At 36.9% G+C, this 26,279-nt stretch overlaps 2 protein-coding genes across 2 annotated transcripts in view; one reads left to right on the forward strand and one right to left on the reverse strand.

The window, feature by feature from the left end:
- P2RY14 (purinergic receptor P2Y14) overlaps positions 1 to 23,758 on the reverse strand; it is a 56,195-nt gene extending 32,437 nt beyond the window's left edge. The window contains exon 1 of the mRNA XM_039855093.1: positions 23,624 to 23,758. The gene's annotated coding sequence lies outside the window, so the exon portion shown is untranslated. The remainder of the gene's footprint in view (positions 1 to 23,623) is intronic.
- The window catches only part of MED12L (mediator complex subunit 12L), a 315,454-nt gene that overhangs the window by 146,189 nt on the left and 142,986 nt on the right, over positions 1 to 26,279 (forward strand).

A 26,279-nucleotide genomic window follows, 5' to 3' on the forward strand; every position in this document is an offset into this window, starting at 1 on the left:
AAAGTCCTGGACCAGATGGCTTCACCAGTGAATTCTACCAAACATTCAAAGATTTAATGCCTAATCTCTTCAAACTCTTCAAAAAAAAATCGAAGAAGAAGCAATACTTCCCAACATATTTTATGAGGCCAGTATTATACCAAAACCTGGTAAAGATAATACAAAAAAAGAAAACTATAGACCAATATCTCTTATGAACACAGATGCAAAAATCCTAAATAAAATACTAGCAAACCGAACACAGCAACATATTAAAAAGATTATACACCACAATCAAGTGGGCTTCATCCCAGAGCTGACAGGTTCTTTATATATGCAAATCAATTAATGGAAACACATCACATAAAAACAAAATAAAAATAGAATGTATGATCATATGGTTTAAAAAAAGAAGCCGACAAGATACAGCACATCCATTTATGATCAAACATTTAACAAAATAAATAAAAGAAGAACTGTAACTTTATAATAAAAGGCCATCAGCCAACCAATATTATCATATGTAATTGTGAAAAAACTAAACACTTTCCTCTAAAGATCAGAACAAATACATCCCACTATCATACACTCTTACATTCAATATAACATTGGAATATACTACAAGCGGTGTATGGAAGAAGAAAGACGAACATCAAATAGAGCTTGAAGAGAAGTCAAACTGTCGGTATTTCTTGGATGACATGATTCTCTGCTTATGAAAACCCTAAAAGACTCCACAAGGACACTACTAGAAACAATAAGCAAATACAGTAAAGTCTCTGGATACAAAATCAACGTTCGAAAATTTATAGAGTTCCTGTACTCTAATAATGAAGTGTCAGAAAAAGAAGTGGAAAAATAATTTCTTCTGCACTTGCAACAAAAGGAATAAAATACTTAAGAGTAAATTTAATGAAACATGTGAAGGACCTGTATAATGAAAACTACAAGACCCTATTAAAAGAATTCGAAGAAGATACAAAGAAATGGAAAGATAATCCTTGTTCTTGGATTGGAAGAATCAACATAGTTAAAATGACCATATTACCTAAAGCATTATACAGATTTCATACAATCCCTATCAAAATCCCATCGGCATTTTTTAAAGAAATGGGACAAAGAAATCATCAGATTTGTATGGAAGCTCAAAAGACCCTGAATCGCCGAAGCTATCCTGAGAAAAAAGAACGAGGCTTGAGGCATCAGTCTGCCTGATTTCAAATCATACTACAAAGCGACAGTAATCAAAACGGCATGGTATTGGCAGCAAAACAGACACACAGAGCAGTGGAAAAGAATTGAGAGTCCAGAAGTTAACCCATATTTCTTTGGGCAAATAATTTTCAATAAAGGAGCCAAAAACATGCAGTGGAGAAAAGAAAGCCTCTTCAATAATTGGTGCTGGGAAAACTGGAAGGCCACCTGCAAAAGAATGAAATTAGACTGTTGTCTGTCAGCACACACCAAAATGAACTCAAAATGGATTAGGGATCTGAATATAAGACCTGAAACAATAAAACGTATAGAAGAAAACATAGGAATGAAACTCAAAGACCTTGGACTTAAAGAGGATTTTATGAATTTGACCTCAAAGGCAAGGGAAGTAAAATCAAAAATAAATGAAGGGGACTACATCAAACTAAAAAGCTTCTGCTCAGCAAAAGAAATCATCAACAAGGTAAAGAGACAACCATCTGAATGGGAAAATAGATTCGCAAGCAATGCCTCCATTAAGGGCCCAATCCAAAATATACAAAGAACTCATATGACTCAGTAACAACAGAAAAACAAATGATCCCATCAAAAAATGAGCAGAGGACCTGAACAGACACTTCTCCCTAGAGGACACACAAATGGCCTACAAACATATGAAAAGATGCTCAACATTGCTTGCATTAGGGAAGTGCAGATCAAAACCACAATGAGATACCATCTCACAGCTGTTAGAATGGCTATAAGCAACAGGACACATAATAACAAATGTTTGAGAAGGTGCAGAGAAATAGGAACCCTCATACACTGCAAATTGGTGGGACTGCAAATTGGTGCAGCCACTATGGAAAACAGTATGGAGGTTCCTCAAAAAACGAAGAATTGATCTACCATATGATCTAGCAATCCCACTACTGCGTATATACCCAAAGGACTTGAAAATATTTATCCAAAAAGATATTTGCACACCGATGTTCATAGCTGCATTATTCACAGTGGCCAGGACATGGAAACAACCGAAGTGTCCATATATACACATGGACACATATGTTTTTATGTGGCACATATATACAATGGAATATTACTCAGCCATAAGAAGAGATGAAATACTGCTGTTTGCAACAACATGGATGCATCTTGAGGTAATCATGCTAAGCAAAATAAGCCAGACTGAAAAAGTAGAAAATCACATGATATCACTTATACGTGGGATATAAACCTAAAAGCAACAAATGACCAAGACAAACAGAAACTCAGGGACATGGACAATGGACTAGTGGTTACCAGAGGGTAAGGGGTGGGGGAGTAAGGGGGAGATTGGTGGAGTAAAGAGGGTCAAATATAAGGGAGTAGGGGAAGGTGAAGTGGGTAAAGGGGATCAAATATATGGTAGCTGAAGGAAGCTGGACTCTGAGTGGTAATCACACAATAGAACATATAGATGTCACATTATAATGTATACCTGAAAATTACATAATTGTATTAACCAATGGTAACCCAATAAACTTATTAAAAAAAAAAAAGAATAATATCTCTGGAGTAGATTGCCTTACTTAGAATGCTGGCTAACGCACAAACTGGCTGTGTGTCCTTGGGCACATGATTTAACCTCTCTGTGCTTCAGCAGTTTCATCCTTGGGATGATCTGTACAAAAACAATGATGGTATCTACTTCAAAATGTTTTTGTGAGTTCCTGGGACGTAGAAGAGGAGAATTAATGTTGCCTGCCCTAAATATTATTTTCCAGATGGAGAACTTAAAAAAAAAAAAAAAAAAAAAGGGAAACTTGCATTGTAGGGTTTTTTTTTTTATTATTACCTCAGAAGATAACGATTACTTAGAGAAAACATGATTTCGAAGTAAAGCTTAAGTATAGTATTTATTGATCTGTATTTTATCATAATTTCCTCTGGCCTGTATTCAGACTATCTTCTAAGTGTCTCTGGACCATTTGGCATAGGTGAGATTCAGACAAATTTTAAAATTTCAAGTCTCTTCCTCATACTACAGCATTTGAATGGTAATTAATATTTGCTTCTTCCTTTCCCATCTTTACTCTGTAACTTGCTTTAGGCATTTTTTTTTTTTTTTTTTTTATGTAGACAACATAAGAATCAATTTGTTTTGACCTCAAGTTCAATTTTTGTGGCATGAAGCTCTATTTTTTATAAAATAAAAGTTAGTGAAGGTACGGACGCAGTATCCATACCATTTCAATCTGTGGATCCTTGTGTTGCTCTGGGGCATTTAAGAGCCAGCCAACTTTTGGGGTTTATGTTCATTCAGAGGCACAAAATGGGAGTTCTTATACTGTGTAAGGCCACCCTGCTATGTGTAGATCAGGAAGATCTGGGTGCTACTGATAACTAGCTGAGAGGCATAATCAAATACTCTAGACCCTCACAATTATTATTTGTAACACAGTTTTGCCAGTTTACTTCTGTTTGTTGGCTTGTTGCTGATATAAACATTTTTAATATGTTGCAGTGTGGGTGCTACATATATGTAAATAAGGTGAAGAAAATTTCTGTTGACCTCTTGAAGAAGGAAGAGAAATACTGATTAATGAAGCACAGTCTGGGATTGGTCTGGGTTAAGTTCTAAGGTACCCCTTGTAGCATGAGAATGAAAATTCCCACTTTCTAAGGTGCTTTTAAAGTAACTGCTAAATCTCCAGAGAGCTGTGATGCATCACGAGGAAATTGGGGATTTTTTATTTCTGCTTTTGTTTATTTTAGATCTAGCATCAAAAACCAGGACCCTTTTAGAGTCTTTTAGGGCAGGTCTCTGTCTCTGCCTATGTCAAGGTGGGTAAAGTGTGGACAGGGATCTGTGGCATCAGGTGTGTCTGTGCTGTTCTCCAAGCTTCACCTTTGCCACCTGTGAAATGGTGCTGATAATAGCACCTCGCTGACAGAGTTGCTGTGCGAATTAGGTACCATAGTATATATAGAATACACACAGTTTGTGGCACAAAGTATAGTGATAAATATTAGTTTTTCTGTTGATTTCTCCGAATTAAGATAATGTAATTGTATTCTGACCCCCTCCCCCCAACCCCTTATTAGGTATATCTCAGAAAAAGACTTTAGCGTTTTGATTTCTGGAGCATCTAGCTGTGACTTGTAGCTGCATTATCATTTTAGAGGTTGTGCAAATAGGATCTGAATGCTTCGTGTCAGTAGTAAGGTTTGGGGGCCTTTGGGGAAAGGGTGGACCAAAGTGGGTAGAGTGAGGATGGAGATGATACTGTGATAACATACTTTTTACTTATATGCTCAACAACTCAGTTAATTCCTCAGTTTTAATGAGAGAACTGGGTTAAAATTGATCTAAAATCCTTTCCTCCTTAAAAATTTCAGGCTTTTTTGATATTCTTACAGTGTCCTTCTAAAATGATTGCCCAGACTCTGGTTCTAACAACGTGTTGTAAAACCGTATGCATGCGTGTTATGTTTTGAGTGGCAGAGCATTTTTTTTCTATTGAAATCTTAAATAAGACCCTAGTGTATAAAAAAGATAAAAGTGTACTTTGGAATGCAGACAGAGATGCAGGGAGAAGCCATAGCCTACCTGCTTTGTCTCTCTACATTGTTGTCTCCAAGATATGTCTATGATCACCTGTGGCTGAAGAATACAGTTTGAAAGCAGTGTCAGTCTAGGAGATCTGTTCTAGAATAAGCCTATCAGACAAGATATAACTATGGGCTTCATAGATATTTTAGTAATTTATAACCAATATAATCTCATTTGTTTATTTTTGCTATTGTTGCCTTTGCCTGGGGAGACATATTCAAAAAAATATTGCTAAGACCGATTTCAAAGGGTTTACTGCCTATGTTTTCTTCTAGGAGTTTTATGGTTTCTGGTCATATATTTAAGTCTTTAATCCATTTTGAGTTTATTTTTGTGTACAGTATGAAAAACTAGTCCAGTTTTATTTATTTATTTTTGTATGTTGCTGTCTAGTTTTTCCACACAAGCAACCTAAGTATCCATTGACAGATAAATGGATAAAGGATATGTAGTGTATGCGTGTGACACACATACACACATACAATGAAATATTACTCATCCACAAAAAGAATGGAATTTTGCCATTTGTAACAACATGGATGGACCTAGAGGATATTATGCTAAGTGACATAGGTCAGACAGAGAAGGACAAATATATGATCTCGCTTACATGTAGAATCTAAAAAACAAATGAACAGACACAAATAAAACAGACTCATAGACATAGAGAACAAATTTATGGTTGCTAGAGGGGAAGGGGAATAATAGATACAAATTTCCATTTATAAAATCAGTAAGTCACAGCGATGTACTATACAGCATAGAAAATATAGTCAGTATTGTAATAACCTTGTATGGTGCTAGGTGGTTACTAGACTTATCATGGTGATCACTTTGTTAGGTATGTAAATGTTGATTAACTATGTCGTACACCAGAAACTAATATAATGTATATTAACTATATTTTAATAAAATCACATCTGGAACAGCAAAGCAAAAAATCCCTGATGAATTGACATTTGGAAGTCAAGATGGGGATACTAGGTAACAAGGAGAATGTTGCTGATCGGATATGGTCCCTTTTTCTTTTTCTTTTTTTTTAAGGAAATTACAATATCAGGACATGCACAACACCAGGGAGACAACCAATTAATTCAAGCCTGGATTTTCTTTCTGCTTTAGAAGCCACCTGGACTGTTTCTGGTCTGTTAGTGTGGGGCCGGCAGGCCTGTGTGTGGTCGTACCTGGACCAAGAGGTAGGGGTTTCCCTTTTCATCCCAAGTGCCTTAGCCCAGTGCTGGGACAGTGTGAGATACTTGCTGTGTCAGATATCGCTGTAGGCTAGAGTATTTAAGACTGAGACAACCTCCAAGAAATCTAGATTGTCTAGTAACTTTATATTCAGTGCTATATTTGAATGTGTCTCCCTTTAGTGTCCCCCTTTTGTGACTTAGTTGGAATACGAATTATGCACTTTAAGCATTTCTGAAGTGAGCCTAGAATACAGAGAGAGCTGTCGGGTCAGTCTAGTTTATTCAACCTGGGGGTATACATGTGAGCTAGAGAGCCTCGTGGAATTAACAGGTAATGCAGCCACTAAATGTTTGACTTTTCTTTGAAAATGTCCTAGCTTACAGGACATGGCCTCAATGCATTTTTTTCCCCCTTGCTCTGTTTAGTCTCTGTTCTAATTCTGATTTCTGTATCATGTCCCTGACTGTTAATCCATCCTGTTCTCTTCCTTCTGTAATCCCTATAAGTTAATCCTAAATTATTTAGAACCAAATCCCTTTTTTGTTATGTGATAAATATTCCAGATTTGTAAGCATTCTAAAGGGGTAGCTCAGGCATTTTCAATTTTTTGGTCAACTGTGGCGTTCAGCTCACTGCTGGGGATATAGTGGGTCCTCACTCTACCGATGGGTGTGGCCGGGGTGATCACCAGTTGGAGTGTAGTAGCAGAGGCGAGTGTGTTTCAAGCATATAAAAAATGAAGGCTATTCAAATTAATGGTGTTTGAAAAATGGTGAAAGGAGCCAAAAACATCATCTTATCTAGCTTAAAACTGTCTGAGTTGATATTACCAGAATGTATAATGAACTTATTTTCACCTCTTATTTCCTTTTTAACCTAGCTCTACTAACATATTTTTAAAACCAGTTTTTAATTACAATTATCTAAGTACAGTTTATGAAGTACTGACTAGCTTTGTTCCTTGATGATCACTTTTGTGAGTGTATAAGCATTAGGACTTAGTCTTAAAAAAGTAATAAGCTCCTTTTTTTGTGTAAATGACTGTAATTATTTTCCCCTATTCAGAATACCATTCCTGCTGTAGTTATACTCAGATTACATTATACTCAAAGCTAAGGCAGCCACAACAAACTCAACATTTATCTTTATCTTGAGGGCATTACATCCATTTTGCTGGCCTTCCGGTTTCCATCTCCCTAGCCTGAGTTCTTTGAGGTTATGGATGTGTCTGGCCCCTTTCATTTTGTGTGCTACAATTCAAGCATTGTCTGGTGACACTCCTCCTGTATGTTTGATGACTGAGTGACTTTGACTTTGATTCTTTTATAGGAACATCTTAATATTCAGAGCCATCTTCTTGCATTTAATTCTGAAATAACAGAAAGGTGGAATTTTTGAAGATACATTATGTTCTTCCTCACTCTCATTCGAAAATGTCTATATGACAGGGAGTAGGGAGATGTCTTGCATGTGTGAATGTTGGAATGATGAAAAGAAAAGGCAAAGGTCATAGTGATGGTGGAGATATATTGGCAGTCACTGTTTTATGCTAATATCAAAGTTAGTTTCTAATTTATCTAGTGGAATATAAGGAATTTGATAAACATTTGCCAAATTGAATTAATCCGACAGTCAAGCATAGCCTACCTAGAATTGTAGAGGGGAGAGGGTTGGTGGCAAGGGAGCCAAACTAAATGGCCATGGCTTGGTAGGTAATTTGCAGGTATGTGACAGAGAAATGGCCATTAGTTTTCTTACACTACTTCTACTGGGGAGGTTGATTGCTTACCTGAAGGAAAAAAAACAAAATGCATACATGATTCCTGAAACGGTGGTTCTCAAAGTATGGTTCTTGGACCTACAGCAGCAGTATTAGCATCATCAGAGGACTTGTAGTTAGTGAAGACTACTTAACTCTAAATGACTTAATTTTTTTTTTAATTTACTGAGGAATGAATGGATAAATTAGAACACATATAAAAGTGAAAAGAATAAAACTAAGATCATTGGAAAATTTATCCTTGCGTAACTAGTTATTTTATAAATGGTAAAATAAGAGATAAAAGAAGAGTCACTTGACTTTGACACTAGAGGGGAGTTTATGCCTCCTAGTTATGCACTGTAATAACAATAGCAATAATAATAATGCCTAACATTTATCGAGTTTTTATAGCATACCAGCTACTGTTTTAAATTTCTTATTTACATGATTAACTCATTAAAGCCTGAAAGCTAGTGTATAAGTACTGTTACTGTATCCCAATTAAATGAGGACAGTGAGGCACAGAGTGGTTGAGCATCTTGCCCAAGATCTCTTAGCTTGTAAGGATTTAAGTTGAGGCAGGGAGATGCCATGGTTCTCTGTGTTAAACGTATACCTTCTGCTGGTCCCCTAGGATGATGAGATAACACCACCGTGAATTACTATTGGGGCAGGAGTGCTTCTGGAGGAAGGCCATGGAGAGGAGACCCATGCATGAACACACTGGGGCTGAGGGATGAGGAGTAGGGCATTTCTGCGAAGGTCAGGTGGGTGCAGAGGTGGATCAGCAGGTCAGGATTGTGTACAGGTCCTTTGCTTTTAGGATGGCCCAGCACTCTTTAGTGATTTGGTTTATCATCAACCTCACTTTGAAATATCTCACATTTCTTTATCATCAACATGTGGTATTGCTAAAAGAGTGCCTACTGACAGGAACCTTTCCAGATTACCTGAAAATGATGACATAACATATGTTTAATTTTGAACAGGATAACATTACATTTTCTATGCTGAACATTCTCAAACAGCTGGAACCAGAAGGAAGTGTACAAATATGGTATTCACAATTGGCTGCTATAATGAGGGCTGACAGAATTACTACTGGTCACAGAGCCTTTAAATAATATTTGTTTGTCAAGTTACCTTGTACTTTGATCAGTTTAAGTCATATAAAATTCCAAAATGTCATGAGCTTTGCGTTTTTCATCATTAATTTAATTTTTCTTAAAATTATTTCCCGGAACACTAAGCAGAAATTTTTTCTTTAATGTTATCTGAAAGAAAGAATCCAAGAGCAAATTGATTTAATACACTCAGTGAATAAGGACTCATCTCTAAGAGATGAGTTATGTAGAGGTTAAGAGTGTGGGCTACAGGGTTGGAATTCCTGTATTCAAATCCTGCCGTCCCCACTTATCAGCTATTTGAGTCTGGCTAAAATACTTAATAAATCTTTTAAATAGAAATAACTTTGTATCCCATAGGGTTGTTGTATTATCAAATGATAATATAAAGCGTTAATGCAGTGCCTAAAGTGTGGAAAACCCTCAATAAATGTTAGTAATTATTATATCCTAGAAAGGCAGATACCTATGGGCAGAGGTCGAAATCTCTTACTGCTGTTCCCAACCAACTACCTGCTTAGCAATATATCTATCTAAGTGACTTTTCCATGTGAGGTTTTAAAGTTCTACCTTTTTCTTTTATTTTAATTATTTTTTAATTAATTTTTATTATGGTGACATTGGTTAACAAAATCCATTAAGTTTCAGGTGTACAATTTAACAGTAAGGTGCATCTATTATACTATCTATCTGTCTGTCTATATTGCACCTCCTATAGTTAGATTTCTTTATGTCACCACGTATGTGAACCCTTTAACCCCATCTACCTATCTCTTTCCTCCTCCCCCACTACCCTCTGGTAACCACTAGTCTATTGTCCATGTCCATGAGTCTCTCTTTGTCCTGTTCATTTGTTGCTTTTGGGTTTATATCCCACATATAAGTGATATCATGTGGTTTTCAACTTTTTCTGTCTGGCTTATTTCGCTTAGCATAATTATCTCAAGGTCCATCCACATAGTCACAAATGGCAGCATTTCATCTCTTCTTATGGCTGAGTAATATTCCATTGTATATATGTGCCACAGCTTCTTTAGCGAATCATCTATTGGAGGACACTTCGGTTGCTTCCATGTCCTGGCCACTGTGAATAATGCAGCTAAGAGCATCAATGTGAATATATCTTTTTGGATAAATGTTTTCAAGTCCTTTGGGTAAATACCCAGTAATGGGATTGCTGGATCATATGGTAGATCAATTCTTAGTTTTTTGAGGAACCGCCATACTGTTTTCCATAGCGGTTGTACCAATTTGCAATCCCACCAGCAGTGTATAAGGGTTCCTTTTTTCCCTACAACTTCTCCAGCACTTCTTTTTACTTGCCTTGTTGATAATAGCCATTCTTACAGGTGTGAGGTGGTATCTCATTGTGGTTTTGATTGTATTTCCCTAATAGCTGGAGATGTTGAACATCCATGTTTGTTGGCCATTTGTATGTCTACTTGGGAGAAGCATCTGTTCAGGTCCTCTGTCTGTTTTTTAATTGGATCATTTGGTTTTTTGTCGTTACTGTGTTGTATGAGTTCTTTGTATATTATGGATATTAGGCCCTTATAGGAGGCATTGCTTGCAAATATATATATTCGGATGGTTGTCTCTTGTTGACAGTTTCTTTGGCTGTGCAGAATAAATGTCCTATTCATTTATTTTTGCTTTTACTTCCCTTGCCTTTGAGGTCAAATTCATAAAATCCTCTTTAAGTCCAGGGTCCTTGAGTTGAGTTCCTATGTTTTCTTCTATGCATTTTATTGTTTCAGGTCTTATATTCAGGTCCTTAATCCATTTTGAGTTCATTTTGGTGTGTGGTGATAGACAACAGTCTAGTTTCATTTTTTTGCAAGTGACTTTTCAGTTTTCTCAGCACCATTTATTGAAGAGGCTTTCCTTTCTCCACTGTATGTTTTCGGCTCCTTTGTCGAACATTATTTGCCCATATAAACATAGGTTTACTTCTGGACTCTTGATTATGTTCCACTGATCTGTCTGTGTGTCTTTTTTCCTGCCAATACCATGCCGTTTTGATTACTGTCGCTTTGTAGTATGATTTGAAATCAGGCAGACTGATGCCTCAAGCCTCGTTCTTTTTTCTCAGGATAGCTTCGGCGATTCAGGGTCTTTTGAGCTTCCATACAAATCTGATGATTTCTTTGTCCCATTTCTTTAAAAAATGCCGATGGGATTTTGATAGGGATTGTATGAAATCTGTATAATGCTTTAGGTAATATGGTCATTTTAACTATGTTGATTCTTCCAATCCAAGAACAAGGATTATCTTTCCATTTCTTTGTATCTTCTTCGAATTCTTTTAATAGGGTCTTGTAGTTTTCATTATACAGGTCCTTCACATGTTTCGTTAAATTTACTCTTAAGTATTTTATTCCTTTTGTTGCAAGTGCAGAAGAAATTATTTTTCCACTTCTTTTTCTGACACTTCATTATTAGAGTACAGGAACTCTATAAATTTTCGAACGTTGATTTTGTATCCAGAGACTTTACTGTATTTGCTTATTGTTTCTAGTAGTGTCCTTGTGGAGTCTTTAGGTTTTTCTACATATATAAACATCTTGTACACTCATTTCTTCTCTCCCTTCTGCATTCCCCTCAGAATTTTTAAGGTTGTGTTTTGAGGTCAGTGTTCAGTTTTACTGCTGTAATTCCTTCATTATTTCATAAGCACTTATTTGAGGTTAGGGGTGGCGGTGTACCGAGATGAGTTTGTACTCACTTAGCTTAAAATTAAATAATTATTGGATATGCTGTCTTATAAAGTGAAGAACTGAAATCTTTCATGAGGGCAATATGAGTGTTTTATCAGATAAGAAAGGAAACTATGTAAGAGCTTTTACTGAAAACTTCTTGTGGCCATTTTAGGTTTATTACCTTATATATGTAAACTCATTAGTTGCTATATAACTGTATAAAATGCGCATAACTCAGTATGCAGAGGTTTCTCATAACTCAGTATGGAATGTTTTCTCGTTTATATTTGATGGAATACCTTTCTCTGAAATTACTCCTCCTCAGTTGCAGTTCCTTTTGGATATTTAAAAACTTCTCTCAAAGTCAGTGTGGGAAGCAGGAGTCTCCTGTCTGGCCCTCCTACCTCCACACTCCTTTCCTCCCAACACCCCATAGTCTCTTCTCCAGCCAACTGCAAGGAGGGTCTCTAAAAACACAAGTTGTTTCTTGGCACTCCTTTGTTCAAACCCAGTCTCATGGTAGGTAGGATGAAAGAGGGTTTCCCATCACACGTAGCATAAAATTTATATTTTAATTATGGCCTGCAGAGTCCTCTGTGGCCTGGCTGGCCTCTGCCCAGTTTCCCGACTGCACTCCCTGTGTTCTCTGTCTCATCCCCTTCTGTCGCGTCTGCATTGGCGTCTTTCTCATCTTGCTGCTGTTCCTCCTCCTGCCTGTCAAATCGTATTGGAACCTTTGTGTATACTTTTCCTCCCTCTTTGTTTTCCTCTTTTCACTCAAGTCTCCAGTTCTGATCTCTAATCTTCATTGTGATTGCTCTGGAGTACTTCATACTCTGGGCACTCCCTGTTATGTCTTGCTCCAGTTCTGCTCGGCGATTCTTCATTGAAAATTACTCATTATGCTGTTATTAATTATTCGTTTATTGTGTGTCTTTCCCCAGGACTATAAACTCCTGAAGTCAGCATTCTGTGTTATTTACTGCTGTGTCTCAAGCACCTAGACTAGTACCTGGCATATGGAAGTACTCAGTGAATGCTTGTTGAACTAATGAAAGAATAAAGGAAGTGGGGACATATTTGTAGAATATAATGTATGGTGCTGTATTTTGAGACTGTAGTCTGAATATTGGTCACAGAAACTAAAAATTGATCTTCTAACTTTAAAGAGTTCAAGGAAACTATCGGTCTTTCAGTTTATTTTTCAGAGCACAGACATGTAGATTCTGAAATTTTTTCAAAAAGCAGAAGTATCATGAATCGATTTCTTATTTTTGAGCATCGCTATCTTCTGCTTTTTTATTTTACTCTTATATTTATATCTTATATCCTGAAAGGATTTTTGAGTCTTCATTCTCATCTTTTCAAATGCCCACTTCAGACTGGATCCCATTTTTCCCTCACCGCCCCGCTCAAATCAGTGCTGACAGTTTTATAGTATGTTCAGGGTTCCTTCTCCGTGTCTCCAAGGAGACACTTGATTGTTGTCTGTACCTTACACTTAATTACAGGAGTTCTTGAGCCACTGGCATAGGTTTTACTAGGCAGTGTACACAGGTACCGTTGGTTTTAGTGCCATCTTACTTTGCCCTCTTTCAGTTCCTCCTTTCTCAAACTTAGTGCCTCCATTTGTGGTACAACATTGCTATGGAAACTTTATACTAATGGCCGCTCCTGGTGCTTGGAGCTTGGGGAAGGCTTCTCTCATTTCTGTTAAACATAGCAGGTGCTTGAATAATATTGTTTCGTTCTACATCATTTTTCATAGTTTCATTATGCCTTAGGAACTTAACTCTGGTTTACATCAATTAATCTGTGTTAAAATTTTATTTTACTTACTTTTGCTTAAAGTCATAGAACCTATTGAAGACATTAAGTGAGGACTTACTGTAATTAGATTTCCTTTGATGTCCTTACTTTCCAAGGCGTTCAGAGTCCTCTGTTAAAATGAGAATGTGAACTTATCAAAGTCAAAATGTAAACAAATTTGTGAAATATTTGAACCTTATCACTGAAGGTATCTGGCAATCACAAATATAAGGAACTTGTAGGCTCATATTCACAGTACCACAGTGGAAAGCAGTTTGTTGCTCACTGAAGTTAACATTAAACACAGGTTGCCTAGACTCTAGACATTATTAGAATTATATTTGTGCCAAAACATTTAGTATGTAATAGCACAATTTTGGGGGGTTGCATTTTTGACTTCCACATTAATCTTAGCTTTTTGACAAGGAGAGTGATGCATGCTGTTTTCCTTGAATGTTCTTTTGCATTCTAGCACCTTGAAGATTTTAAGTAAATGAAGGAATGAATGAGTAGATGACATGAACAAATCAGTGAGAAGGAATTCTAGCCTAGCCATAGGGTAAAAGCTTTGAGACTTAGTGGCTTGGCACAGGGGAAAATAAAGCATAAGTTAACTGGCTGGCTGGCAAGAAGAAAGTCCAGAGTCAGAACAAAAAAAAATTCTTGGACATTCTGTGAAGAAAAACTACCTTCTTCTAGGCAGGAAGTGGTATGTTCATACCCCCTATGCCATAGAATTCTGTAACTTATAAACTCCTTTCTCACTTAAAATGAATATAGTCTGTCATGGGGTGCTTTCAATGTGATTTAAAATGGATTTTAGGGGAAATTAGGATTTACGCTTCACAGGTACTATTGGTGAATTATGTAAATGCTGTAAAATGCAAGAGAACTTTTCTAATTAAACATTGTCTGGGTAGCTTATTCTAGAGTGTATTTCTTACATGTTAGTGTTTCTTACATCCTTCAAATGAAAAGTTTATTTTGACTGTTATTGGAATTATTAACTAAACACTTCGTGGAATATAGGGCTTGTGACAATATTCCTTACTGGGAGTTTTTGCTTCTTTTATTTTTTTAACCCTCAGCTGTGGAAAAGAGTGTACATTTAGGAAGGTATAAAAATAATGGAGTGCTATTAAAGAAATAAGGATAGTTGAAATACTTAATGAGAAAAGGAATTTAAATGCATAACTTAACAAAACTCAAGTTGCTGGACACAAAACCTTCCTTTCTTTTTAAAAAGAAATTGTACCAGGTTTATATGGTACTTTCCTTCTATTTCGCCCTATATTCTAAGCAACTGTTGTTCATTATTTCCAAGAAATGTTAGCTTGTGAATCTGGGTAATCATTAAACATGGGATACATGCAAGCTACAAAGGAGTATGCAAGTTCTTGTAAATAGTTCTCCAACATCAATTCTTCTATTGTAGTGTGTAAACTTAAGTGCTAAAGCAGAGTAATAAGAAATTAACTTTGCTAAATACTGAGTGTGTGTTTGACTCAATACTATCAAGGACACAGCTGTCATAATATAGCTCTTCAGAAGAGTCTCTTCATTTCTTAGTATGCAGATTATCAACTGCATTGCTAAGTACTTATAAAATTCTCTGTGATGATAGTTAATTTCTCCAAACCCCATTAAAATGGAAAAGAGTATTTTTACTCAGTCTTGCATATTCTTAGTAAAATCTCAAGGAAATAGCTTGAAATGCTCTATTTTAAGATGCATTAGGTAATGGTCTTTATCTGAATAGCAGGAATAATTCTCTTTATGTTTTGAGTTGGCATGTTTTCGAGAAGAAATATTAGTAAACATTTTTTAAAGTCATCTAGATTCTATAAAATAATGCAAAGTTTTAGGGTCTAGAAAATATGTTCCCCGAGAGTAATATTTTTAACATTTATTACTTTTTTTTAAAAGTCAGTTTTCAGCAGAGCTTCTGTGAATCACTGACTATTTTTTATGGAGACTAATTCATTAAGGAGAATTCAGTCTATACTAATGACATAGTAATTGTTCTAACGTGTATTCAAAAAAGAAGAAACGGTTATGAGTAAACCGTTGTCTGTTTTCTGTGCTGGGTTAAACTGCTATTTGTATAGAAATGGAAACTTTGGATTATCTTTGCCCTCAAGTCAGAAGCTTGTCATAAAGCAGGGCCGTAAAATCAGCTCTAAATGGATTACTTGGGTTGTCCCATTGGGTCACATTCATGACTGCATTCCTGTTAGTCAGCTTACTGTCCGAGGTGTTACGAAGGCTGGACACAGGCCCCTCAACAGGCTTTCAAAATACATTTCTCTTAACCTGTGAAGCATCTGTAAATGAGTCTGTGGTTTATAGAACATTTGTTCTGCTGCAGAGATCTGTTACTAGATGAAATGGGGGAGTTAAAGAAGTAATTCAAGATGATCATATACCTAAATATAAAATTGAAACCATAAAGACTCTAGAGTTAAAAATAGAATATCTTTCTAACCTTGGATAGGCAACAGTTTCTTAGGTGCTAACCATAAAATAAAAAACATAATAAATTGTACCTTTCAAAATGTAAAACATTTTTTATTAGATACCATTAAGAAAATGAAAGGCTAGCCACAGATTGGGAGGAAATATTCATAATACTTATCTCTGTTATAGGACTCAGAACTATTTAAAGAACTGTCATAACTGATAAAAAGGAAACTCAATTTAAAAAAATGGCCAGAAAACTCACCAAATATCAAAACAAACAAATAAACAAACAAACAAAAAGCAAACCAAAAAACCTGACAATACCTGTTGACAAAGAAATGGAGCAATTAATGCTTTCATACATTTTTGGTTGGAATGTAAAGTAGTAAATCTACTTGGAAAAATGGTTCCATAACTTCTTAATCAGGTTAAACATATGGCGATCAACCTTATGAGCTAGTGATTTAACTCCTAGGTGTTTACCTAAGAGAAATGAAAGCATATACCTACAAAAAGACTTTTACCAATGTTCACAGCAACTTTATTCATAGTAGCTAAAATTTAGGAACAACCCAAATATCCATCAATGGAATAAAACAAGTAAACAAATGTATGTACTAAATTGTGATATACTTATAGACTACCAATGATCAAGGGGAATGATACATGCCAACAATATGGATAAATCTCAAAACATTATGTTGAGCAAAAGAAGTCACACACAAAAGGGATATGTACATGCGATTCTATTTAAATGCAGTTATCCTACAGCTAAAACTACGCTCTAGTGATAGAAATCAGGAATGTGCACACCTGTGACTGGAAAGGAGTGCAAGGGAACTTTTGTGATGGAAATATATCAGTTGGGGTGGCAAAACTCATTGAATTTATATTTAAAATCTGTTTTTCATTTTATTGTATGTAGTTTATACACCAACCTAAATTAAGTGAGAGAACAAAGTCAAAGGTGTAAAACTTGCCCTTGCAGCAGTTAGGATGTTGAGTAGACATGAAGCAGATTGTAAACTACATGTAAGTGGTGTAAGATGTTGGAAAGGTGATAGATATGACGGGGGTATGCACTATATGAGCTCTCAGAAAAAGGCAAATCAAACAGGAAAGGCTTTGTGGGCAAGAGATGGTTCGTGTTGTGTTTGAAGATGGAAATTGATAAATGTTTAAGATTGAGGATTGGAGGGGAGATATTTCAAATAGGGTCAAGGTCCCAGATCAAGGGGTCAAGGTAAGAATAAAAGAATAAAAGAAAATATTGAGGTCAATAAACATATTAATTGAAGTTGTTTCCCTACTCAGTATATCACTTCTCACCCCCTCTATTGCTGCATCATTTTCCTCTTTGAAGACGCGGTCTAATTCTGTTTCTTCTGTCTACTTGATGCTCCAATATAGTGTTCTTTCCTTTTTCTGAACTTCAATTTTAACTCCATAGTGTAGCACTTATTTTTTTTTTTTCTCAGATTATATCCTACATATGAAGTGTTTCATGGGAGAAGATTGCTTTCCCTTCACTGCCAGCTAAAGTGCTGAGCTCACAATCAAATGCTGGTTAAAATTCTTTGGATGGAGGTTTGATAGACATGCAGGACAGGGCACCTGTTGGAATGTGGATTTGCTGCATTAAGTGTATGCTGTCAACTATGTACCAGATTTTATGATAACTATTACGATAGTTCTTCTTAGGCATTTTAATTCTGTTTTTACAGATGAACAAGCTGAGCAGTTGGAGATTAAATAACAAGCTGGAATTTGAATATATTTGGCTTTCGCTGTTCTTGTAGTCATCAAACCATTGTACTGTATTACTGAGACATAAGATGGTGGTGATGACATTAATGAACATTGATTGTACTTTTATGCCAGTCATTCTTTGGGTACTTTATGCATACTAATTCATTTAATTTCCACGATAAGCGAGAGAAATGAGTTATAGAGTCATTAATTAACTTATCGAGGTAGTAGAAGAATAAGTGGTGTGGAGTCAAGATTTGAAACCAGATAGTCTTATTCTAGAATGCATGCTCTTTGCTCTTTATTATTATGCTATATTACTTGGCTTGGTAAACTTAAGGTTTGGGGGTCTCCTTTAGTGAGAGCATGACATGCAGTTTTTGTTCAGTGGGGTACGAGTGGGTTCAGATAAAAACTAGTGAGGCAGAATGTTGTTTCCATGACATATTTAGTTATTTGTTAAGATCCTCCTTACTGCCATCCATCCATAAAGTATTTGTGGAGAAATCTCACCATGCCATTTCCTTACTAGGCTAGGATAGACTATTCTTTTGAGGGATTAAGATTCTAGGTCTAGGTCTGGGTTATTTTTACTCATGTTGGCTTCTCAAGTATTTAAAAATTCCCATACTACTTGAACTAAACTAACAAACTGGACATGACCGGCAATGTGCTAAATTTGTGGTTTATGAAGGGAAGTTAGTACAGAACTCTACTCGGTAGACTCAGAAAAAAGTCTTGCCACCTCAGCAAACTATTAGGCAACAAGTGTATAATAAGTTATAATAATAAAATAATGTATTTAAAGGACATATTTATCCTTTTCTAAAAATGTTTCTGACTTAGTTTTTTGTTGTTGTTGTTGTTGTTTTCTGGTTAATTAGCTACTTGCCTAATTGGTACAGGTGGCAAGGTCTGCTGCAGTACTAAGTCTTTATAGACTCAGTAATAACAGACAGTCTGCATCTTAGATTTTCTTTTCATCTCAGAACGTACTTTTTTCTCTTCCTTTTTTCACTTCTGTAAAGGTGGTACTTGTAGAGATATTTATAGTAGGGAAAGAGGCAGTAAGATCCTTGTGCAGAAACCTAAATGGGCATTTTCAGGGGCAAGAAGGGGATATTGAATACTAAGGGCCAACTCCTGGGACATTTAACTGAATTTAGTAGTATTTTCCATATTTCATTTTTGTCATTAGTATATGCAGAGCTAACAGCTCCCGACTAGCATTAGGGTTGACTTCTGTTGAGAATAGCACTCCCTCCAAATCTCTACAAAGGAAATAAAAATGTAATCTAATAAGTTATAATATGCACAAAGATTGTTGTTATAACTAAGTTCATTTCCTAGAGGACAAAGAGTGAAGATATAAAGGTTTGTCTTTGTGTCTATTAAAATGTAAGCTTCATGAAGTCAAGAGTGCTGCTACATGCACAGTATTCCTAGCATCTAGAACCATGGCTGCCACATGGTAAGGAATCAGTGTTTGTTCAATGAATGAATGACCAAAATGTCTCTAGAATGAGAATGAGATTTCATTCATCCTCTGTAGCAAGACAGAAATGTTCCTTAGAAGAAGCCTCATGTGAGCTCACCCATTAACCATTGATCTTAGGGCTGGACTCACTGGGAAGATCCTCTAAGCAACAGGTCAGTCTTACCTTCCAGCCAGGTTTCTCTCTCACAATAAAAGAAAATTCGACACATTTCAAGTCTACCTGGTGTAATCGTTCCAGTAGTCTAGTGATGTAAAGTGTGTGATCCTGGAAAATTGAGAATCAGATTCTTCTTCCAAGTGACCAAAGTTTATATAGTTGACCCTTGAACAACACAGAGGTTAGGGGTGCTGACCTCCTATGTGGTTGAACACCTGCATATACCTTTGACTCCCCAAAAACTTAGCCTACTGTTAACTAACACATATTTTGTATGTTATATATATTATACACTGTATTCTTACAATAAAGTAAGCTAAAGAAAATGTATTAAGAAAATCATGAGAAGTACATTTATAGTATTTATTGAAAAAAAAATTCCTTATAGGTGGACCCACACAATTTAAACCCGTGTTCAAGAGTCAACTATAATCTTCTTTGGGCAAAGCATGAGCAGCCAAATAGCTGATCTTTTTTAGTAGAAGCCACTCACTACCCCTCTTTGATCTGAAAGATGAAGGATCAGAACATGATATCTAAGGCCCTTGATGGAAGACTTTAGTGAAAAGTAAAAAAACAACAATTTAACTTAGGCTGAATGAAGGTGAAGATTTCAAAGGAATCGAAAATTGATCAGATCCAATAGCATGTGACCAGTATTTCACTTTGCCTTTAAAAGAACAGGTGGATTGAGAAGATTTGTGGCCACCTTGGTTTTTCTGTGTATTAACGTAGTCAAATTATTACTATAAAAATATGACTAGTAAGTTACTAGGTTTATACTTTTCTAGGGTGCTAGTCGGGAGCTAGAAGATGTAGTAAGAAGGATTTTAAAGACTAAATGGAAAAAATTTTATCCCACATGCTACTCAGGAAGCTGGAAATTTAAATTTCATATAGTTTGTTTGTGGGTATTTCTTTGTAAAGATGGGATACCTCTACTGAAATTGGTTTCTCCAGCCACGCTCCCTAGATTTCTATGAAGCAATGCATCTTTTAGCATTCAGGGAGGCTATGGGTTTAGTAACAGATGTAGCAATAAGACTTGAAGCTAATTTGCAATCCGCAGTAATTGGAATCCAACTAGTGAACCCCCTTTGTAGCATCCAGTCTGAACTGTGAGGATTACCACATAATTTATTGTCCAACTCAGGACACTTCTGAGGTAGAAAGGGGCACTATTTATAGTTATGTCCAACAGCAAGTGAAAACTGGACTCTTCCTAGAATGTAGGATAACTTTACCCAGTGGAATTCGAAATCGAATGTGTAACAGGATCCCCTAGAGAGCTTGTTAAGACACATGTTGTTGGGCCCACCCCGAACATTAAATAATCAGTAAGTCAGGGGTCAAAAATTTGCATGTCTAATGAGTTCGCTGGTGATGTTGGTGCAGCCTGTCTGGGGCTATACTTTGAGAACCAGTATTCTATGTGAGCAGGCTTGGCTGTCTTGTAATGCTAATGTAATTTTCAGTTGAAAGAAACTCTCCTTATTGTCCAGTTCTCTTCCGCTAGGCAGCCTTCTCAAGTGAGGATACCCTTGAGGAAGTCGGCAAAATAAGCTCATGTCAGCTTCAGTCTTTGCCTCTTTGGACTGGTCTGTTCTTGGTGTTCTAGAGACCGCTTAGCTGGGAGGCTCACATGGTACCAGCCTAACTTTCAAGGAAATGCTGAAACCAAATGGAATAAATATGGTTTCTTACCATGGAGACTTAGGTTTAGGGAAGCCTCAATGTCTCAATTCACTCTTGAGGCATTTTATAGAGTGAACATTGCTTCTTTCGGTCAACAAGATTCCTTTGTTCGGTAGTTGGCTTCAGAGACATCTTAGATCTAATTGGAACTCTTTCGACTCTGTTTCTTTGCCTTCTTCCCTCCCTCCTTCCTTACTCAAAAATAATGTAATGCTTAACTATGTGGGGATAATATGCTACTTTTACTTTTTAAGCATTTATTCATTATTTAGACCTCTCAGTAACTGGCTTAGATTGAATGAGAAACTTAGATAGTTTTATTGGTAAGGCAAATGTGAACGTGGGATTCACCTGTAGACTGGTGGTTCTCAAAGCAAGGACCCCCCCAGGTCAGCAGCATCAACTTCACCTGGGAATTTGTTAGAAGTTCGAATTCTTAAGCCCCATCCCTAGCTTACTGATTCAGAAACTTTGGGGAGTCAGGACTAGACATATGTTATTAGCAAGCCTTACAGGTGGTTCTGATGTGCAGCAAATTTTGAGGAGCCCTGTTGCAAATGGTTTTATGTTATATGTTATCTGTTTTGGTCTATAAAGGTATTGAAATGTCTGTATTATTTTTTCCCAATGGTCTAATACATAATCACATATACATCTGCCTTGATTAAATGAGTATTTATAAATAATAATGAAAACAATAATCTCAGCCCCCATATACTGAATGTTTCCACCATTACTGTGTTAAAGACTATAAATATCTGGTTTAATCATACGACGATCTTGCACTAATGTCATCAGATAAGGAAATGGGGTTCAGGATGCTTGGAGGACTGGCCTCTAAGAGGGCCAGTCTAGTGCTTTGCTGTTTAGTGTACCCATTAGCTGTTCTACCTTGTTTTGTTTTTTTCTCTCAATTCTTCTGTCTTTGAGAGGCTTTTTTTTGTACTTCTGCCTCCTCCACCCGGTTGTATTTTGTTTGAAGATGTCAAGGATTATTCTAATGTTGTTTCTAGTATAACTTTCCACCTCAGTGTATGTCTGTCATACTACATTGAACATATCCTACAAGTACATGATTGAGGATGAAAGTAATTCGGGAAGATCGAAGGACATGCTGACCAGTGGCTGTTGGAGTAGAGTGAAAGGGAGGGCGTAGGTGGAGCAGTGGTCAGGCTGGGCTGATTGAAACTGTGGGCTGTAGGAGCTGGCAGCCTTGAGGGACATGCAAGTTCCTTCCATGTGCTCAGGGGGGTCAGGATCATGGTGAGATCAGCTGGGTGGCCTTTGTCACCCCAGTCGCACCCTCTACCTGCTTCCTCAAGTGTGCAGTGGGGCACTATAATACCTCAGCAAGTGATAGTTCTTTCCCCACACTCTGCTCACTTCCCCATACTGGATCATCATGCTTTTAGTATCTTGGTGCCCCTCATTTCTTCCTCACTAAGCTGTAACAGGCACACCAATTTATAATTTATGTGTATATTACAAGTGTGCGATTGTGTATATGTATGCATGCTTTATGATGTATTTATAAATTTTATTAAGTATAAAATTTATATTTTCATATGTCATAAAGTATGTTATTTTGATATAGTAATTGTTTTCTTATGTTTTAACTTATTACTGATATCTAGGTTTTTTAGTGCTGAAATTGTTTTCACATTTGTTTTTTTGTTTTTAATTTTGTTTCTCAGTCACAGTTGACATACAATATTATATTAGTTTCAAGTGTATAACATAGTGATTAAACATTTATATAACTTACTGAGTGATCACTAAGTCTAGTACCCATCTGACAGCATTCATAATTAGGCAAACTACAGTGTATTTTTTTTTTTTACCAGTGTGACCTTTGATTTGTTTTCTCTATAGCATTAGTTGTCCTTGCTTTAAAAAAAAACAAAACAAAACAAAACAAAAAAATATATATATATATATACACACACACACATATATATGTATATAGATAGATAGATATATGTATACATATATCTATAGATATATATTTCTTGACTAGATGGATTGCATGAGCTTGGTCGAATATGCTGACAATGTGGATCTATGCCAGTTCCCCTGTGTATAACTTAAATTTATGTTTGAAGTATTTTAAATAACTGAGCTGATTAGTCATAGATCATAATAAATTACATTTGAACTTAAATTTTTGCTATCATAGAGATGTTTTTGCAGCTTATAATTCTCTTTAAAGGTAAATAAATATCTAATTAGTTAATGGAAGTTATCCTAATAACAAAGATAAAAAGTTTTTTACCTATATATGTACAAATAGACACTATATATCTTTGCACACATGCAATTGTAAACAAAAACGTGTTCACATGGACTCATATTTTTGTAGTAATTGATTTTGTAATTTTTAGAGGCAATTTTGATACACATTTATAAGCTTTTGAAATGTTCGTCCCAGATGAATACCTTTTAAGCATTTTCTTTGATATCTCTTCATCACAGATATATTTTAAAAGCCACAAATGGAAATCATAAATAATCATCAATGATAAAATTTCAGATTTGGATCCCCAAATCAGCATGAGCCAATATATTACCATTCCAACCAATTATAGTTTTCAAACAAAAGTAAGACAATGGGGATAGTGCAGTACTGCTACCCAGTTCCGACATCTTTTCCATTCTCACGCACCATTCACGTACACTCACATTCTTGCATGGAAAAGCGTTTTCCTTACCTGCCTCTAGCCTTTCATCTGCAAGTCAGGCAGCACTCATTTCAGAACATGTCTCACTGTGTGCTCCAAATTGAGACTGTTTTATACAGGTCCTTACTTGTCTTGAAGAACGACTGAAATCAGGAAGTTGACAGAAACCACGAGATAGTGGGTTGAATGTCAACTCTGCTGAGTTAGCCAACTAGAACCTAAGGTTGGGAGATGGAGACAAGGAGGAAGATAGAGATGTTTGGATCTCTGTGGGTGTCAGGCTAGCCTCTGGTAGTTCTTTTCCTTCAGTGATCCAAAATTTCTACTTGAAATTTTTTACAGCCATCCCCCCGCCCCGTTTCCACATCGTCTGGCAAATGAATAGCCAGGCAACAACCTAAATATATTTTCTTTTAAAACCTTGCCATTGCCAAATTCAACATGTGGTAAGAGGTGGAGACCTTATGGTGGGTAATTGAGGTAGATAAGGCATGGTTCTCTCCGAAACACCCTGTTAAGAGGAAATCGTCAACAGCCACACAATGTAGTATGTTCACAGGTGGGTAGGTAATTGGGGCCACCTGGAAATGTGTAATTACCATTTGAGTAAAGCAGCGTTTTGACACCAATGACCACGTGTGTTAGGTGAGAGATGGTGCTCCTGTTGGTTTTTTTCCACGTTAATTTTTCCATGTTCAAGCATTATTGACAAATAGATCATGAATAAGACTTCAGATAAATTAATCTTTTGTTATGTTTGTGTTATGTGTTTGTTTTCAAAGCGAAAGGCAGGGCCTCTTTGTATTTTTGGTTCCTCTCGGGTTTTATAATATAATGTGTAATGTTGAGCAGGAAGCTCCAGTGTTTTTCCCACTGAATAGTGTAGTGCGCAGCTAGATTTGGAAGCACTCAGAATTTTATTACAAAGGCCTCATCAGAGTGTGTGACTCAGAACCAGCTAAGAAAGAAGAAAAGCTGTGCTCTGAAAAGCTCTTTATAAGGCTCCTGCACTTCAGGCGTGTTCACTTAGGTTGTTCCATTGCCAAATTATGGGCTAACGGCTTAACTCATAAAGTTCAGTTTGATTTAAAAACATAATATATACGTTTACAGTTATAATAGTCAGTAGTATTTACATATACGCTATGATAATTCCAGCTAGTGTTCTAGATACTTTATATATACCCACTATATAATTGGCAGTGTTTTAGGCAATAGAGATGAAGTGGTGACTAAGTCAGACCCAAGTCCTTTTCCTCATGAAGTTCATTTTCTTATTTTGTGTCTCACATACAAACTTAATAGTCACTGTCGATTCATTTAATGAACTCAGCAGAGGCCCCAAGGGACCCACAGCTTGTTTAGAGAGGCTCTCTACTTGGCTTTGCCCGAGGGATCCATTCTGGATCTATGTTGTCCTTGCTGCTGCTGTGACTAATGGGGCTAAGAACACCAGTGTGCATACCGAGGCTTGTTGGCTTCCACTGCAGGTAAATAGATGCAAGGACAGACAGAAGGATGAGCCATCGGAGTCTGGTTACTATCAGGGCACATTGCAGAGTTTTTCAGCTGTAAACATTATGCTGATTAAATGGATGCTTTGGCATTACCCATCTCTAAGCTGCAGCTCTAAAGACTTGTGTGACTTAGAGCAGTTAGGTGCTGTTTATTCTGAGTCTCAGAAACACACATTAGTCATTCCCAGTGCTCTCCTGTGCTTCTTGCTTTCTCCATAGGGTGCTCCGCATACCTGTTACTGAGTATGGCTGGGGAGAAAATGATACTTGTCTTCTTTGTGGAACCAGTAGTTACAAAGTCCAAGGCCAAAAGAATAGCATTGCAAGTAGTCACCTGATGGCCGGTGGTCCTGATAAGTGAGGTAGACCCTGTTAAGGTCTTCGGAGTCAAGGAATTGTAGAGAAGTAGAGAGCTCATGGCCCATGCAGTGATCAGCTGACACTCAGCTAAAGTTTGTCAGGATCCAGTGTTACCTCATCTGTGGATGAGCTAGTGTAATCAGAATCTTGAATGCTGACTGTGTTTGACTGTTCTAAACATTTTATAAGTTTTAGCTCATTGAGTTCTCACAGCAACCGCATAAGCTGGGTGGGTTTCACTACAGTCCTCTCTCACACCTTTTCTGTAATAGCTGAGGAAACTGAGGGTGTTGCTGCAAATTTGCCGTTCCGGAGTAAGGGGCACAAGACTCAGGCAGTTGAAGGAAAACGTGGGGAACTATAGGCAACTGTGACAGAGCTCTTTATTCCATCAAGGGCACAGCCAACTTCACAGGACAGCAGTTCTCCAGCAAGGGCACGGTACTCCCCCACCCCCTCCACCCCCACATGGCAGAGGTGCCTTCTATACACAGGTTAAACAATAGTGGCACACTGCCAGATGATGGGAGCCTACATATGCGTACCAGGGACATAGTTACATAAGGGGAAAAGTGCTGAGTTTTCTTCTGCTAAGGGTGTCAGGAGGGAGCCTGATTACGGTTATCTTTCTTTCTCCACACACTGAGGCACAGAGATGTTAAGTTGGGTCGACAGCTCCTAGAGCTGGCATTTGGACCCTGGCAGAGTAGCTCATGGAGCCTGTGCTCTTAACTGCACTTGCAGGTTTCTCCTGATTTTGCATGTTGTTATCTAAATCAAATATTTTCAACTTTATGAATGCCTAACTT

The sequence above is a fragment of the Pteropus medius genome, unplaced genomic scaffold (genome assembly GCF_902729225.1).
Source record: "Pteropus medius unplaced genomic scaffold, Ma_sr-lr_union100, whole genome shotgun sequence".
NCBI lineage: Eukaryota > Metazoa > Chordata > Mammalia > Chiroptera > Pteropodidae > Pteropus > Pteropus medius.